This window comes from Balaenoptera borealis (genome assembly GCF_965194805.1).
Source record: "Balaenoptera borealis genome assembly, chromosome: 2".
Taxonomy (NCBI): Eukaryota; Metazoa; Chordata; class Mammalia; order Artiodactyla; family Balaenopteridae; genus Balaenoptera; species Balaenoptera borealis.
The window spans coordinates 145,326,036-145,343,928 of record NC_138867.1 but is presented as its reverse complement, the minus strand read 5'-3'; the positions used below and the strand labels follow the sequence as shown (position 1 = coordinate 145,343,928).

At 42.5% G+C, this 17,893-nt stretch overlaps 1 long non-coding RNA gene across 1 annotated transcript in view; it reads right to left on the bottom strand.

The window, feature by feature from the left end:
- Positions 1–8,490: 8,490 nt before the first annotated feature.
- Positions 8,491–17,893, bottom strand: part of LOC309623233 — a 49,602-nt gene continuing 40,199 nt past the window's right edge. The window contains exon 2 of the long non-coding RNA XR_014241281.1: positions 8,491–17,680. This is a non-coding gene — a long non-coding RNA (uncharacterized lncRNA). The remainder of the gene's footprint in view (positions 17,681–17,893) is intronic.

Below are 17,893 nucleotides of genomic sequence, written 5' to 3'. Positions count from 1 at the left end.
GCTCTCCTGGTGCTTGAGGGTCCTGTCTCTGCCTGGGGACTCTGGACCTCACCCTAGATCCAATCCCCAGTGCTAGGCTAGGTGACTGCTGGAAAGAGAGCTTCAATCCACCCACACATGGACCGTAGCAAGCTCCCATGGAAAGGCTGGGGTACTGTGGCCTCCCCCTGTCTCAAAGGAATGTGTATGTGCCTATGTGACGGTGTACCTTAAGAGGAAGGTTTGGTTTAAATGAGATAGTTCATATTGGATAATCTTTTGTTACGTTCAATAATTTTATAAGAAATAGGAGTCATTCGGAAAGCATACCTCAGGTGTTTTCCACTTATTACACCAAAACCATGGAGCAAATGTAATGTTATTCACAGAAGGCCTTAGACCTCCAAACCTAAGCAGCAAGCCCCCCAAAAATGACAAAGAGAAATGAGGCTGGAGTATGTGTCTCAATGGACACTCTGATTCCCAGTTTCTTGATCTTTTATTCTTTCTCTCCCTCTATCCTGAACCCAACTCTATTTCCTGGCTCTCCAAGGTTAGAAGACCCAAAGGAGTTCAAAGTCATTAGCCAAAATTTTTCTTGTGCAGAGAAAATGGTAAACTCATAAACAGACCAAAGAGAAAAATAAATAAATAAATAAGTGGTAGAAAATCAGGGGGTGGGCATTCTAAAATTAACTCATTCAACTATATTTAATTCTGTTGGTTCTTTATGCTGTTCAACACTTACTTTCCCTTTACTTCTGTTTGTTTTAATGATTAGGAAGCAAAATTCAGATGTTTTTAGTGCCTTAAGGGAAGGATATTACAGCCACCCTTGTAGCTAAGCCCCTCGGACATGCAGACACATATCTCAAGCTCAGTTCAGTGGAAAGAGATTGGGGATTTTCTCCACCTAAGTCCCCAGTGTTAGGGGCTGTCAGCTCTAATCATCTATCTTGTTGATTATAAGGTGCTTTGGATTTTTTGCTTCATCCTGTCTACTGCCTGAATCGGCACGTCAGGTTATCACAATCTGTGGCGAATGAGGAAGCAAGGGAGAGGGGCCTTAAGGAAAAGAGCAGAAACACACTCTCCACGACGTTGGAAGGAGTCCTCTGAAAGCTTACCGCTGGTCCCTAAACTAGAGCCGCTCATGTTCTTTCCTCTCCAGGCAGGTGGTACCTGGGGACATCAGCCTAGGCAGTTACTGAGTGGTATAACTAGTAACCCCAACACCCTACTTGAACAGAGTTCTAGACTCTTCTTTTCAATCCAGGGCTGAAAGTCATCTGAGAGATGTAGACGTATGTCAGACAAAGAAGTAAGGTAGGGGCCTGAAAGCTTGGAAGACCAAAAAGTCATCTAGACAGCTTGGAGAGTGAAAGGAAGCACTGTTCACAGTTATGTGAGGACCGCAGCCATAAACTGGCACTGTCTCGTGTGCTCATCCTTCCTACGAATCATGGAGACAAGCAGTTCCAACCCTGTTTTGGTCACAGACCCCTTTGAGTATGACATTAAATTTATGAACTTTCTCCCTGCACAAATGTACATTATTTTGCATAAAACTTCTGGACTTCCAGAAGCCCCTTTCACCCCATCCATTGATCCCAAGCTAGGAAACTTTTATAGCTAAGATAATAATCATGGCATATAAAAGCACCAATTCCCTAGCCTCCACTAACTAATCGTAGGGATAAAGAGAGGGCCCCAGAATTCTGTGTGCTCCTGAAAGACCGTCACCCCCATCTCGTCCCCGAATGCTCTCTGCCTCAACACTGTCAGGTCAGAACTAATCTCTTTATGCCTCCTATCCAAGAATTCTCCAGTCATCACAACCTGCCAGTACTCCCAAGCCTTTCCTTGTATCCCACACTGCAGTCCCCACACAGCTCCCAGGTGGGAGGTCAGGAAAATGAGCCGAGCCCACCCTACCACTCCACAGCACCCTCCCCTGCTTTGTGCTTGTGATAGCCCTTATTACCATGTAAGTTCCATTTACTTGTCTGACCCTTTAGGCACAAAGGCAGGGATTCCTATCTGTTTGTTCACTGCTTTAGCCTCAGTACCTAAAAACAGTACTTGGTGCATAAAAGGCAGCCCATAAATGTTTTGTGAATGAAAATCCAATGAATAGAAAGCTACCATTTACTGAGCACCTACTGCATGCCAGGCATGTAATCACTTTTACAAATACTGTTTCATTTCTTCTTTGCAACAACCCAATGAGGGAAGCACTTTTATTACTTTCATTTTACAGATAAGGAGACTGAGACTTAGCAAGGTTATGGCAGGTGGCCAAGACCACAGAGCAGTGAGTGGTGGAGCCAAGATTCACCCAGCATTTGTGCTCCTAGGTACTGTGATTTAAAGTCATTACATGAAATACCCTAAGGCACAGGTTATTCTGTGTCACAAATGGGACCTCTTGACCTCTGTTTCCTGTTTCTGCCTGAGCTGTTTTCTGTTATTCTAACAGATGAGGAGATAGACCTGATCTGTTTTACACACACACACACTTACATCATTTCTTCCCATAGCACATATGGCAATGCGATTCGGAACTCTGGACCTTGAAATATTTGATTAGAACAAGTATCTTCACGAAACTACAGGACACAGCTCATTGTCCACCACCCCTACACAAGCAATATCCACTAGATGAGAAGTCAGGCAGGAGAAAGCCAGTGGTCCCAACTGAGCACTCACGGCATGCTTGAAGTGGAAGCCAAGGAGCCCTGCACTTACTCAGAATGATGCAAAGCAGCTGCAAGACTGCAATGGCACGATCATTTCTCGTTCATGGGGAGAGTGGGACACCTCTGCAAAGAATGGTCCTGGAGCAGGCCACTGGGGATTGACCAAAAGGCAAGCAAGTTGTCAACTTGAAAGGACAGGACCACCTTCCAAAACAGAGCTCTCACTGCCTCGCGCTGTAGCTAAGATGCTGCTGTAAGGAGATAGACGTGAGTGCTTAAATCACCAAGCAGGAAAAAAATCATTTGTTCAAAATCTGCATTAACCTCCACATTCCCATAAATGCCAAACTTCTGTGTGCTAAGTAGAGTCACCCCTTACTTATTTGTATTAGTGATATTATAGAAGGTTCAAATGCAGATGATCCCCTTTTTCCCCCTCCGAAGCCACAGTGCAGCTAGACATGTCCACATTAAGGTATTAAAAGATTTCTGATAAAATTAACTCATTTGGTATGCACAGACATGCCAGGAATTGGTCTAGAGGACACAGGAATGGAAAAAAGAACAACAGACCTTTCGTCTCTTGTCCTCCTAGGGCTAGACTCCAAGCGGAACAGTTATGCTAAGAGTGTAACATTAGGTCATTATCAGCAGTATATCAGCAAAAACCGTGCTGCCACTGAGTCGTTCAACAGGACCAGAGACCCAGAGATGGACATCTCAAAGCATCTCAGTTACAACACTCTGATTACAGGGTTTTCTAGCAGGATCTCAGAAGTTGTGATGCCTCCCACTGGACCTAGGATACCTAGACCAGAATCACCGTGGGTTCTGGTCTAAAGGCAGATTCCTAGGCCACATCCTGTGTCTATGAAATCAAAATCTCTGAGGGCTCAACCCAGGAATGTGTGTGCATGTTAACAATCTCCCCAAGAGAGTCTGATGCTGACCCTTCAGGTGACCACTAGCCTAGTGATCACGGCTCTAGATCCCTAAGCCTACAACTGAGATCAAGAGATTCAACTTGTTACTTTATGTTCTTTTTCACTTTGGTGATTTTTCTCATTGTGCTAGAATAAAACCATCTATTAAGAGCTAGTAGAGAATTTATTGAGAGCTTGGGATTTATAACTCAGGAGAGCCAGGTCCAAATCTGTCACTAAGTAGTTACAGTAACCTTGGACAAGTTACTTAACTCTCTAAGCCTCAGTCCACTCATCTGTTAGATGGGGAGTGATAGTTACCTCTTGGTATTTTTGAAGGGATTAATGTAATAATGCCTGCAAGGTGACAAGTACAGTGCTTGAAAGGAGCAGGATAATGACAGTGTTGGCGGCGGCGGTGGTGTTGACATTGAGGCTCACAGCCAGAAGGAAGGGTCGCTGACAGAGCCATGAGGAGTCCTGGGTTTGGAATCTGAGAACTTGGTGAAGTGAGATAAGGGGATGATGGGGACATGTGTGTGAGGGTGTTTGTCAGGGACAAAGGAAGCACTCTAATTCTAGGGTTCTGCAAACTGTATCCCTTAGGTCAAATCCAGCCTATCTGTTTGTAAATAAAGTTTTATTGGAACACAGCCACCCCACGTGTTTACATTTTGTCTATGGCTACTTTCAAGCTAAAATGGAAGAGCTGAATAGTTGTGACAAAGACCATATGGTGCACAGAGCCTAAAATATTTACTGTCTGGTCCTTTTCAGAAGAAGTTTGCCAATCCCTATCCTTGTGGGTTGCAAGAGGGGCTTTTATGCCAGAAGAGGGGGCCCAAGAGAAGACACTGAATAATGAGGAAGACAAAAGTGCAGGCTGAGCTGACTTGTGCCGCCCACCAACACTCCACACACAGCACAGACCACACATACATGTGCCTGCACACACAAGCATAACATACCCCACGCTTACTACCCGTGACACACACAAACCCACTACATAGCCTCTACACCTGCAAGCACTCCACCTCCCCAGACACTCCTACACATTCCACATGCCCCCTCCACACGCAACACATATCCCACGTCTCATACACACGCCACACACTCCACACAAAACACACTCCCCCAACCCAGATGTAAGTGCATTCCTCCGACACCGTCCACAGTCCCCTCCACACAGTACACCACCCACTTCCAGGAGATTGGTCAGTATTCTCCTTTTAAGGGTTTCTCAGGACACCCATCTCCCAGTCTGGCCAAAGGGAAGAAGCACAAAGCTGGGAGCCAGAACACTTAGACTCAGTCCTGCCCCTGCCATTAACCAGCTCTATGACCCTGGGCAGGTCATTGTATCTTTCTGAGCTTCAGCGTCCTCATTTGTAAAATGAGGATGTTGGAATCGTTGGGCTATTTACTAATGCTAAACATACCCTAAGTACAGGCATTCCATGCAGGGGTTATAGCCTTTATGCATCTGTTAGGGACAAAGGACTTGAGAGTTAAGGAGTTGATTGGATTGCTGGATATCCCCTTGGTTCCTTTCAGCATCAGGGTTCAGGCTCATGCTCTGGGAATGGCATTCTTAACCTCTACCTTTGGACATAATGGTCATTATATGAACACTAAACAAGTGTTGATTAGTGTTATGAAATGAATTACGTCCCCTACCCCAACCAAATTCGTATGTGAAGCCCTAACCCCAGTGTGAGGTACTGGAGACAGGGCCCTTAGGGAGGTAATTATTCTGATCTAATAGGGTTTGTGTCCTTATAAGAAGAGGAGGAGACACCAGAGCTTGCTCTCTCCATGCCTGCATAGAGGAAAGGCCATGTGAGGACACAGCGAGAAAGTGGCTGTCTACAAGCCATGAAGAGAGACCTCACCAGAAACCAACCATGTTGGTGCCTTGATTTTGGAATTACAGCCTCCAGAACTGTGAGAAAATAAATTTCTACTGCTGAAGCCACTCATTCTGTGGTATTTTGTTATGGCAACCCTAGCAGACTAATACAGCTAGATTCCAGGCTTGGTGACTTTGTAAGGAGTAACAATGACACACTCCTTGGCTCAAAGGGATTTTTCAGTAGATGAAGATTAGGAAGGAGTAGTGTCAGACACTGAGTAGTATCACTGTGTTTCACCCCCAGTCTTGTTCAGTTTCATCTTAACTTTATTTAGACTGTGGGTTGATGGACCTGGTCGTTGTTTCTATGACAAATAAGTGGAAAAAATGAAGTCAGGAGGTCTGCATTCCAATGTCAGCTCCACAGTATTATGCAAATTAAATCTAGCTTGGGGTTCATCAGATCTGAGGTCAAAAACCTGTTCCACCTTTAGCTGTGTGACCTTGGACAAGTTACCCAACCCTTCTGATGGACAGTTGCTTTTATTTATAAAATGAGAGTAGCATTAGTCACTTACCAGGTCACTGTGAAGATCAAATACAATAGAGCATATAAAGAACTTAGCTCATAGTAGGTAATGCTATGCAATATAACAAATCTAGCTTACAAGTAGTTGGTTGCATTAGTTACCTTTTGCTATGTAACAAATTACCCTAAAACTTAGTGGCTTAATGCAACATTTTAAAATATTTTAAAAATTGTCTTAGCTTATTGCCTCTGATACTCAGATTTCTTACAAGGCTACAATTAACATGTTGGCCAGGGCTACAGTCTCATCTGAAGCTTGACTGGGGAGGGATCTGCTCACTCAGGAATTGGTTCTTTGCTGTATCAAGGGTCTCATTTCTCTGCTGGAACTATCAATTCCTTGCCATGTTAGCCTCTCTATAGGGCAGCTCATACCATGGTATCTAGCTTCCCACAGAGCAAACAAGAGAGTGAGGGAGAATGTCCAAGACGGAAGCCACAGTCTTTTTGTAATTGAATCTTGAAAGTGACATCTTATTACCTTAAGCCACATTCTATTTATTAGAAATCAATCATTAGGTCTAGGACACTCTCAAGGGTAGGGGATTACCAAGGGCATGAAAGTCAGAAGGTGAGAATCACTGGGGGTTATCTTAGGGGCTGCCAACCACAGCAGTGTAAAGTGTGAAGAAGAGCAGAAAGATGCCCTGGAATAAGATTACAGCCAATCCTCATTATTAACAGATTCCATATTTTTGAATTTTCCAGCTTGCTAAAATTTATTTATAACTCCAAAATCAATACTCATGGCACTTTGCAGTCGTTTACAGACATGTGCAAAGCAGTGACCAATTTGAGTCACCCAACACACACATTTACAGCTGGTGTGGGACAACAAGAGGACCCTACCCCTGTATTTCCCCTGAAAGCAACGGTTCAGTATTCACTAACTCACTGTGGAGACTTTATAGAATATAACCATCATAAATAACAAGAATCAATTGTAGTGGGTTTGAAATCCAATTCCACCACTTACCCAGCTGTGCTATCTGGGGCCAGCTTTTTAACCTGTTTTATTTTCATTAAGAGTAAAATGGGAATGACAGTAGACATACAACTGAGGGCTTTGGGGAGGATGAACTCTAATGTTCCCAGCACAGTGGACAGCACAAAGTAAGTACTTAATAAATAGGAGATATTATAATTATTATTGTCTGAACTCAGTTTCATCTGAATTACACCAAATTTTCTGGAGACTTCCTTTCTTCTATTCTGGGACAGTGCTGGGTACAGAGTAGGCACTCATAAACTACCTGTTGAATGAAATAAGGATACCCTGACTCCATCAGGCAGAAGATCTAGAGCTGGAGGAGAGTGAAGACTTCTGTGTCTGGCCTCTGGGTTTGATATCATAATTGTGGCCAGTGCAGGTGAAAGTGTGTAAAGCATTATAAAAACTCTCACACCGGAACCCATATCGAGACACTAAATCCATAGTATTGACAGACTGTTGACTCACTGCCCCTGGGAACCAAGAGAATGCCTGGCATATGGAAATGTACCCAAGACACAGCAGCCATGGTATTTTCCCCCACATTACCAGGAGTGAGGCCAGAAATGGATTTGGCCATAGTACACAATGGGATCAATAATCTGTAAATAGGTCACCTACGTAGTTTTGGAGATGATTTTTCATCTCTAAATGCCAAGTCATAGCCATAGGAGCTGAGATGTAAAATCTCTATGGCCTCTGGGTTTAGGATCTGACCTTGCTTTTGCAGTTTGCTCTGCAAGCCAAGGGCCCTGTCTTCCTCCAAAAGGGACAGCATTTGGAAGCTCTCCAATACAGACTGTCTTGGAAAGGGGCCCAGGTGGATTTCAAGGGCTACCACCTCTAGCCCTCTCTTGGGAAGGCTGAAAAGTTATTTGGGAGGATTATTAGGATCACAGCTGAAAGGGGGTGGGCATTATATCCTGTTTCTTGAGGGCATCTTGCAGAAGCTATGTGACTCAGGTCCAATTAATCTCTTTGTGACTTGTTGCCCTCCTAGGTGAAACAGGAATGGTAAACAGTGACTACTTTGGAAAGCCTATGAAGACTGACCTACATGAAAGAGAAAGCAACTTAAATATATTCCCAGTAGAGTCATTCATCACCCTCCTCATCTTCTCAGAGTTTAGTAATAGCTTCTAACAATAGTTAACTTTTATTGAGCACTTATGTCCCAGGCATTATCTTATCTATTCCTCCCCAAACCCTATTATTATTCCCATTGTTACAGATGCTGGCACTGAGGCACAGAGATATGAAGTAACTTGCCCAAGGTCACACGCTAGTAAGTGTCAGGGCTTACATCCAGTTCACCTTTCACCTCCCGTAAAAGATATCTGGATTTTAACAAGAGTAACATTTTAACCTAAATATGCAGTAGGAATTTCAGGTGGTACATCCAGCTGGTGAGAAAGACATCTGGGGAAGACAGGTCCTGCACTGCACTTTATCCATGATTATCTTACTTCTGTTTAGGAGCTGACCAGGTATTGGAAAATTAACCTCACTTATCATTTCTCCCTTCTCAGACATTATTCCTCAATCTTAAAAAAGGAACTGTGATTGATTTGGTGCGTTAAGAGATTTTACAGTTTCAGAGTTTAGGGAGCTGACCGGCCCCCTCAAACTCCACAGACACCACCAGTCCTGCTTTATTTTTTAAGAAAGTATCATTTATCCCATTCAGGGCCAGGCACTGGACTCAGTACCTGACCGGCTTTATTGCTACCCCTCACAAAAATTCATGAGCTAGCTACTAAAAGTCCATTTTACAGATGAGAAAGTGAAGTCAGAATAGTCATGTGGCCTCTCAAGGTAGACAACCAGTAATAGGTGATTCTGGGGTTCCTGTCCAGGGCTACCTGGCTCCAAAGCCAGACCTCCCACTTCGCTACATTATGATCCCAGAAAGCTTCCTTGATGCTATAAACCTGCTCCTTGTGCCAAAAGTTTTCATTAGTCCAGCTGCTACTGAGTGGCAGCTGAAACTGCTAGGCTGGATAAAGGCTGTTGAGCTTGGCAGGAGATGGAAGTGCCACATAAAACAAAAGCCTCTTTGGAGGCAGGAGATGTGGCCCAGAACACCAGCTAACAAATACTAGGGGTATAAAGTGACTCAGGTTGTAACTTAACTTTTATCACACCAAGGAGAGGTGAAACAGGAAAGGTTCATGTGCCAGGATTCCTACCTTGGATGTCAATCACAGCTCTTATTCTGCCACAGAAAGTTCAACTAATAGGCCGGCACTACAAAAATCCCTTCAAACATGGAAATTTTTTCAAGCAGTAATACCTTGAGCTGGAAGCAATAGAGATTTTTTCTTTAAGTCATAGGACAGATTCTGACGCTGAACTCTGGGCAATTTGGTGCCTACTGACCAAAACTGGCCTCAGCCACACAGATGGGTAGAAGTATAAATTAAAATGACATTTCTGGAGAGCAATTAAGTAATACAGATCAAAGAGCTTAAAAATGTGCATCGCCTTTTATCCAACCATTCTGCTTATAGAATTGTATCCTAAGGAAATAATCAGAGATATGCACAAATGAGGTTATCACAAAATTATTTCTTAAAGAAAATAATACAAATAATCTGCATGTCAAACAACAGGGATGAGTTATGTTCACCCACTGTGGTAAACGAGGCAGGTGCTGGCTCAAATCTCATGCCTTTCCCTCTCAATCCTGCTTCTGCTCCAGTGCTCCCTACCCAGTTGATGACACCCTCATCCAACCAGGTGCACCAGGTAGAAATCTGGGAATGGTCTTGGATGCCTTTCTCTCCTTAGCTCCCCTATCCAAGTCATTCACCAAGCCCTGTCCCACACAACTCCTAAAAGAGATCTCAAATCCATCTACAGATGAGAAAAAATGTTTTACTTTAGTGCATTTTTTACCAACTGAAGGTTTGTGGCATTCCTTCATGGGGCAAGTCTATCAGGGCCAGTTTTCCAAAGGTATTCACTCACTTCATGTCTCTGTATCACATTTTGTCAATTCTCAAAATATTTCACACTTTTTCATTATTATTATATTTGTCACGGTGATCTGTAATCAGTGATCTTTGATGTCACTGTTGTAATTGTTTTGGGGCACCATGAACCACACCCACATGAGACTGCAAACTTGATAAATGCAGTGTGTTCTGACTGCTCCATTGACCGGCTATTTCCCCATCTCTCTCCTTCTCCTTGGGCCTCCCTATACCCTGAGACACAATAATATTGAAATTAGACCAATTAATAACCCTACAATGGCCTCTAAGTGTTCAAGTGAAAGGAAGAGTCACACATCTCTCACGTTAAATCTAAAGCTAGAAACAAAGAAGTGAAGCTTAGTGAAGAAGGTGTGTCGAAAACCAAGATAGGCCAAAAGCTACGCCTCTTGTGCCAAACACTTAGCCCAAGCTGTCAATGCAAAGGAAAAGTTCTTGACGAAAATTAAATGCACTATTCCAGTGAACACACAAATGATAAGAAAGCAAACCAGAATCATTGTTGATATGGAGGAAGTCTTAGTGATCTGGATAGATCAAACCATCCACAATATTCCCTTAAGCCAAAGCCCAATCCAGAGCAAGGCCCTAATTCTCTTCAATTCTATGAAGGCTAAGAGAGGTAAGGAAGCTGCAGAAGGAAAATTTGAAGCTAGCAGAGGTTGGTTCATGAGGTTTAAGGAAAGAAGCCATCTCTGTAACATCAAAGTGAAAGGTGAAGCAACAAATGCTGATGTAAAAGCTGCAGCAAGTTATCCAGAAGATCTAGCTAAGATAATAAATGAAGGTAGCAGCACTAAACTATAGACTTTCAATGTAGATGAAACAACCTTATATTCGATATACTGGAAGAAGATGCCATCTGGGACTTTCATAGCTAGAGACGAGAAGTCATTGCCTGGCTTCAAAGTTCTAAAGGACAGGATGACTCTCTTAGGGGCTAATGCAGCTGGTAACTTTGGGTTGAAACCAATGCTCAATGACCATTACAAAAATCCTAGGACCCTTAAGACTTATGCTAAATCTACTCTGCCTGTACTCTATAAATGAAACAACAAAGCCTAGACGACAGCACATCTGTTTACACCATGGTTTACTGACTATTTTAATACTACTGTTGAGACCTACTGCTCAGGAAAAAAAATTCCTTTCAAAATATTACTGCTCATTGATAATGCACCTAAGAGCTCTGATGGAGATGTACAATGAGATTAATGTTATTTTCATGCCTGTTAACACATCATCCATTCTGCAGCCCATGGATCAAGGAGGAATTTCAACACTCAAGTTTTATTATTTAAGAAACACATTTCGTAACACTATCGCTGCCATAAATAAAGATTCCTCTGATGGATCTGGGCAAAGTAAATTGAAAACTTCCTGGAAGGATTCACCATTCTAGATGCCATTAAGAACACTCATGATTCATGGGAAGAGGTCAAAATATCAACATTAACAGGAGTTTAGAAAAAGTTGATTCCAACCCTCATGGATGACTTTGAGGGGTTCAAGTCTTCAGTGGAGGGAGTCACTGCAGATGTGGCAGAAATAGCAAGAGAACTAGAATTTGAATTGGAGCCTGAAGATGTGACTGAACTGCTGCAATCTCATGATAAAAATTTAATGGGTGAGGAGTTGCTTCTTATGGATAAGCAAAGAAAGTGGTTTCTTGAGATGGGATCTGCTCCTGGTGAAGATGGTTGAAATGACACCAAAACATTTAGAATATTGCATTAACTTAGTTGATAAAGCAGCAACAGGGTTTGAGAGGACAGACTCTAATTTTGAAAGACACTCGACTGTGGGTAAAATGCTATCAAAGAGCATTACATGCAGGCTACAGAGAATCATTCATGAAAGAGTCAACTGACGCAGCAAACTTCACTGTCGTCTTATTTTAAGAAATTGCCTCAGCCACCTCAACCTTCAGCAACCACCACCCTGATCGGTCAGCAAACATTGACACTGAGGCAAGACCCTCCTCCAGGAAAAGACTATGACTCGCTGAAGGCTCAGATGATGGTTAGCATTTTTTAGAAATAACCTATTTTTAATTAAGGTATGTACATTGTTTTCTTGACATAATGTTACTGCATACTTAGTATATGCATTAGACTACAGTATACTGTAAACATAACTTTTATATGCATTAGAAAACCAAAAAATTCATGTGACTCTCTATAGCAATACTCCCTTTATTGTGGTGTACTTGAACCAAACACCCAGCGTCTCCAAGGTATGCATGTACTTCTCTCTGTGTGCACTTGCCAGTGTCCACTTGGCATGACCCTAGTCCAAACCACCAGCTCTTCTCTCCTGGACACTCTTAGGTTCCCTGTATCTGCAAAGGGTCACCACTGTGCCTAGAGTTCTCCTTTTAAAAGGAAATCAGACTAGGCTCTTTCCCTGCTTTCCTCTCAAAGCCTTCCCATTGTATTTGTGATTAAAAAATTTCACCACATGCCCAACTGCAAGACCTTAAGCAGAGGTGAGCACACTTCTCTGTAAATGCCAGATAGTAAACATTTTAGGCTTTTCAGGTCACTCAGTCTTTGTAGCAACTATACATTTTCGACATCAGAGCATGAAAACAACCATAGACATTACATAAGTGAGTACACATGTCTCTGTTCCAATAAAACTTTATTTTAAAAAGTAGGTGGTGTGCTGGATTTGGCCCAAGGACAGTAGTGTGCTGATACTTGCCCCATAGGATCTGACTCCTATTTCCCTCTCCAACTTCCGCAAATCCCCCGTCTAGTCACTCTCTCCTCATCAGGACCCCAGGAAAGCTGTTCCCTCCATAAAGAGTCTTCCCATTCCCTTCTGCTTCCTGCCTGCCCACTGCCCTTATCTCCTTGGCTCAACACATGCCTGCCTTTTCTGGCCAGCAATTTCTCACTATTCTGGTCTCAGTTTCAGGGTCCTTTCCTTAGGTGATCCCCCTGATGCACCATAGGCTAGGTTAGGACCCCCATCCTCTCAAAAGACTCAGGGTTTGTCCTTTGTCGAGTTTGCCGAATGTGAGATTAAATACCTCTTAGTGCAGTTGTATGTCACTTCTGCTAGACCCAAAGTTTCATGAGGTAAAAGATCATGCATATTATTCATCACAACTGTATTCCCAGTGCCTAGCAAGGTACTTGATACACACAGAAGCATTAAATATTTGTGGAAATGTTGACTGAATAAGTGATCACACAACTAGGGAAAAAACCCAAACGGATATATACTGAAACATTAAGTATAGGTGTAAGTGTATAGGTGATTTTTATTTTCTTCTTATACATTCCTCCATTTCTCAAATTTTTCACAAAAAACATGTATTACTAATATCCTCAAAAAAATAATCAATGTCCAAAGAAAAAGAGGAGGGAAGAAAGAGACTCTGCTTCTGTCTTCAACTAAGCTGTAAGATGCCGATTTTTGGTACACCCCAAATTTTAGACCATCATCTTTCCTCTGCTTCTTCAGAGCTGCCTAATAAACCCCTCTACTTCCCTGCTTGTTACCTTTACCTGGCCATTCCTCATGTTCTACAGGTGACTCCATCAGATCCAGGAACACCTGTGTACCTGGGTAGTGACTTGAGTTGAGCCACCACTCCCAGGAATGCCTGTAACAGATGGACACTAGTGTACCCACACTCAGGAGGTCTAACTGACCTTCCAGGGTCTTCCAGCTCCAAGTTTAGGAAGGGGTTAAGTGATCAATTGCAGCCTTGTGACATAATCGGTACCAGTGGCTTTGCAATGCAGAAACTGTCCATGCAAATGGGAAGTAGGACAGCTAACTTATTTCTTTCACTCACCAGTGGCTCAACTTCAAACATCTGGTCATTTCCATGCCAGGCTGATCTCCAAATAGTACTCCGGGGCAATAGGCCACATGGCCACCACATTCCTATTCTTTCAGCCAGTAATTCCCTCCACATTCAAGAGGAAGCCAGTGAAGATGAGACTAATTATTATCTCCATTTAGAGATAACATTTTAGTCATCTTCTGAAAGAATCTGTGTGAGTGGAATAAATAAACAGAAACGTGTCGATTATGTGAAAGGCTGTGGGGCTACAAAGAAGTAAAAGGCTTTACCTCTGTCCTTGATTCAAAAAGTTTCCAGACTATTGGTTATTCAAAAAATAACAAAAAGACAACAATACAAGGGCAAGTAAATAGCAGCAATAGTTGTCAAACAAGTGACAGAGACAGGAAGTGACAGGCAGGTCACACTTGCCCCAGTTCTCACAAAATCAAGGCCATTATCTCACATCCTTAAGTTTCTCAGAATCTCAGAGCATTATTGGTTATTCTGTTATTGGTAACAGAAAATTCCAACTCAAAAAGGACTTAGGTAATAAAGCAAGTATCACTTCATATTTAATGAAGTCCAGAGGTAGGGAAGGGATTGGTTGCTTAGCAGCTCACACAGTTATCCAGAATCCTGCTCTTTTTCCATCTCTTCACTCTACCATCAATAACTGATTCAACCTCAGACTTGGAAATAAAATGGCTGCAGCCATTACAGGCATGACATCGAGACATGGCAATCCTTTCGCTTTTCTGTTAGGAATGAGAAAACTTTCCTTGGAAACCCTCCAAGAGATGCCCTTAGTATACCATTGGCTAGAGTAGGGTCATGTGCCCCATGAAACAAATCCTGGCAAAGGGACAGTTGTGACCTTTAGACCAATTAAATCCACCCGTGGAGCTGGGGTAGGATCAGCTTCTCTTGAAGCATGTGGTTACATGGGAATGGCTGTTGTTAGGAAGGGGAGGAAAAGAATGCTAAGCAGGCTCCCAATAACATCTACCACTCATGGTTAATTCTAAAGGTAAAAGACATTTTACACCTCCAGAACCTGACATTGCAATTACCTTTCCAGCTTCATCTCTTCCTACTCTAACTTCCCCCCCAACACACACACACCCTAGACTAGCCAGATTGCAATTCTTGCAGCTCTTCGAAAGAAATGTGCTTTCTCATACCACTCTGGAAATTCTTCCTGTGTCTCAGCTCTAGGCTAATCACAACCTCTGTTTGCCTAGAGCAGTCCTGATTTATACCAGTTGTCCTGGATTAACTACTAACTGTGCCCCCTTCATTCTTGAAGTGTTCCAATTTAGACAGGAGCATGAAAGATATTAAGGAAAGGAAAAAAAGGGTTTGGGGGATTGGGTGTGGAGAGTCAAGGAGAGAGGAGTCTAGGATGACTCGCAGGCATCTGAAATTGAGAGGTTGGATAAGTGTCATTCATCAGGGAATCAAAGAGGGAAGATGGTTTAGGGGGAGATGTTAATGAGTGAAGTTTTGGACTTTGGAGACAGTCGAGTACAGATGACCATGTAAAAGCTGATTAAGTTTAGAATTCAAGAGAGAAAGCCCTTACCTGGAGACAGAAATCTGTGAGTCAACAGCATCTCAATAACCTGAAGTCATGAATATAAGTGAGACAGCCCAAAAGAGATATAGAATTAGAAGATGGCCATAGCAAGAAATGTGGTGAAGTCAACATTTAGAAATTGAACAAAGGGAGAGGAGGCACTAATGGAGACTGAGAAAAACTGGCCCGAGAGAAAACTGGAGAATCAGGAGAGTGGAGGCATTGCAGCCAAGCAAGATGAGAGTTTCAAGAAGAAAGTAGTAGTTAATGAAGTTTACACTTTACAGAGAGCTCAAATAAGGTAAGGACCAAAGAGTTTACTGACATCAGGAATTCATTGGCCACCTTTCCTGGAGTATTCAGAGAACAGCAGAGAATCATAATTTTAGGGTCGAAGAGGACATCATTGATGACCTAGTTTTTAATAGGAAAACAGGTTTCAATGAGAAATCACAAGATTAGTTAAGTCTCAGTGGCAGAGCCTGAACAAAAAACTCCTGACACTTGACTCATTATTGTCTAACATATTATGCTGTCCCTTTCTGTGTGCTGAAACTGTAGAGATGGGTAGAAGTCGGAAGCATGCAGGATCAATACAAATCAGTCACTATTAGTCTAGGCAAACAGTTCTAGTTCTTCTGTCTTCACTACTGCTGCCTTGGTTGTGACCACTATCATATCAAGTCTGGACTGCTGCAGTAGCCTCCTCATGGATCTCCCCACTGCTTCCCATCCACTTCCCTCACATCAGTAAATACATCACATTCGGGCTTCCCTGGTGGTGCAGTGGTTAAGAATCCGCCTGCCAATGCAGGGGACACGGGCTCAAGCAGTGGTCCGGGAAGATCCCGCGTGCCGCAGAGCGGCTAAGCCCGTGAGCCACAACTACTGAAGCCTGCGCACCCTAGAGCCCATGCTCTGCAACGGGAGAAGCCATCACAGAGGCCTGCGCACCACAACGAGGAGCAGCCCCCGCTCGCCGCAGAGAGGGCCCGCGCGCAGCAACAATGACCCAACGCAGCCAAAAATAAATTAAGTAATTAATTTTTTAAAAAATACATCACATTCCTTCTGTGCTTACTATCCTTCAAAGAATCACCAAAGCAGTTCAAAAAGAGTACAGACTGGCACTGGAACAACTGGATAAACATCTGGGAAAAAAAAGAAATTAACCTCTATATGGTCAAAAATATAATTCAAAGTGAATCATAGATCTGAATATAAAAAATAAAACTCTACTGCTTCTAGAAGAAAACTTAGGAAAATAATTCACAACCTTGGAGAAGTCAAAGCTTTTTTAGATACAAAACATAAAGCACTAACTGTAAAAGATAAAAGATCAAATGGACTTCATCAAAGTTAAAAACTTAATGCTCATCAAAAGACACAATCAAGAAAATGAAAAAACAAGTCATAGACTGTGAGAAGATGGATTAATATGTGTGTGACTGTGTGTATAAAAATAAATCAATAGTACAAAAACAAAAATCCCAATTAAAGAAACTTCACAAAAGAAGACATATGAATGGCCAAAAAGCAAATGAAAAGGTACTCTAAATCATTAGTTATCAAGGGAAGGCAAATTAAAATTACAGTGAGGTACCACTTCATACCCATTTAGAATCCTGAAATTAAAAAAAGATAGGCAATCCAAATGTTGACAAGTTTGTGGAGAAACTGGAACTTGAATGCACTGCTGTTTGGAGGATAAAATCCACAACTACTTTGAAATACTGCAGGCAGTTAAATATACAACTTTTCAAAGAAGAAAACTGGAGGACTTAAACCATACAACTTCAAGACTTACTGTGACACTACAGTAATCAAACAGTGTGATAATGATGTAGAGAGAGACATATTAAACAATGGGACAGAATAAATAATCCATAAATAGACCCACAATATATGGTAAATTGATTTTTGACAAAGGTGTCAAGGTGATTCAGTGAGGGACAGGATAGCCTTCCAACAAATGGTGCAAGAACAAGTGGATATACATATACAAAAAATGAACTCAAAATGGATCATAAGCCTAAACATAAGAGTAGAGTTATAAGCCTTCTAGTATAAAATCTTGTGACCTTGGGTTAAGGAAGGATTTCTTAGAAAGGACACAAAACATGAACCATAAAAGGGAAAAATTTATAAATGTAGATTCATCTAAAAAATGTAATTGCTTTTGAAAGATACCATTACAAAAATTGAAAATATATTCTGCAGACTGGAAGAAAATGTTGGCTAAACATATATCTGATAAAGAATTTGTGGGGCTTCCCTGGTGGCGCAGTGGTTGAGAGTCTGCCTGCCAGTGCAGGGGACGCGGGTTCGAGCCCTGGTCTGGGAAGATCCCACATGCCGTGGAGCGGCTGGGCCCGTGAGCCACAACTGCTGAGCCTGCGCGTCTGGAGCCTGTGCTCCGCAACAAGAGGGGCCGCGATGGTGAGAGGCCCGCGCACCGCGATGAAGAGTGGCCCCCGCTTGCC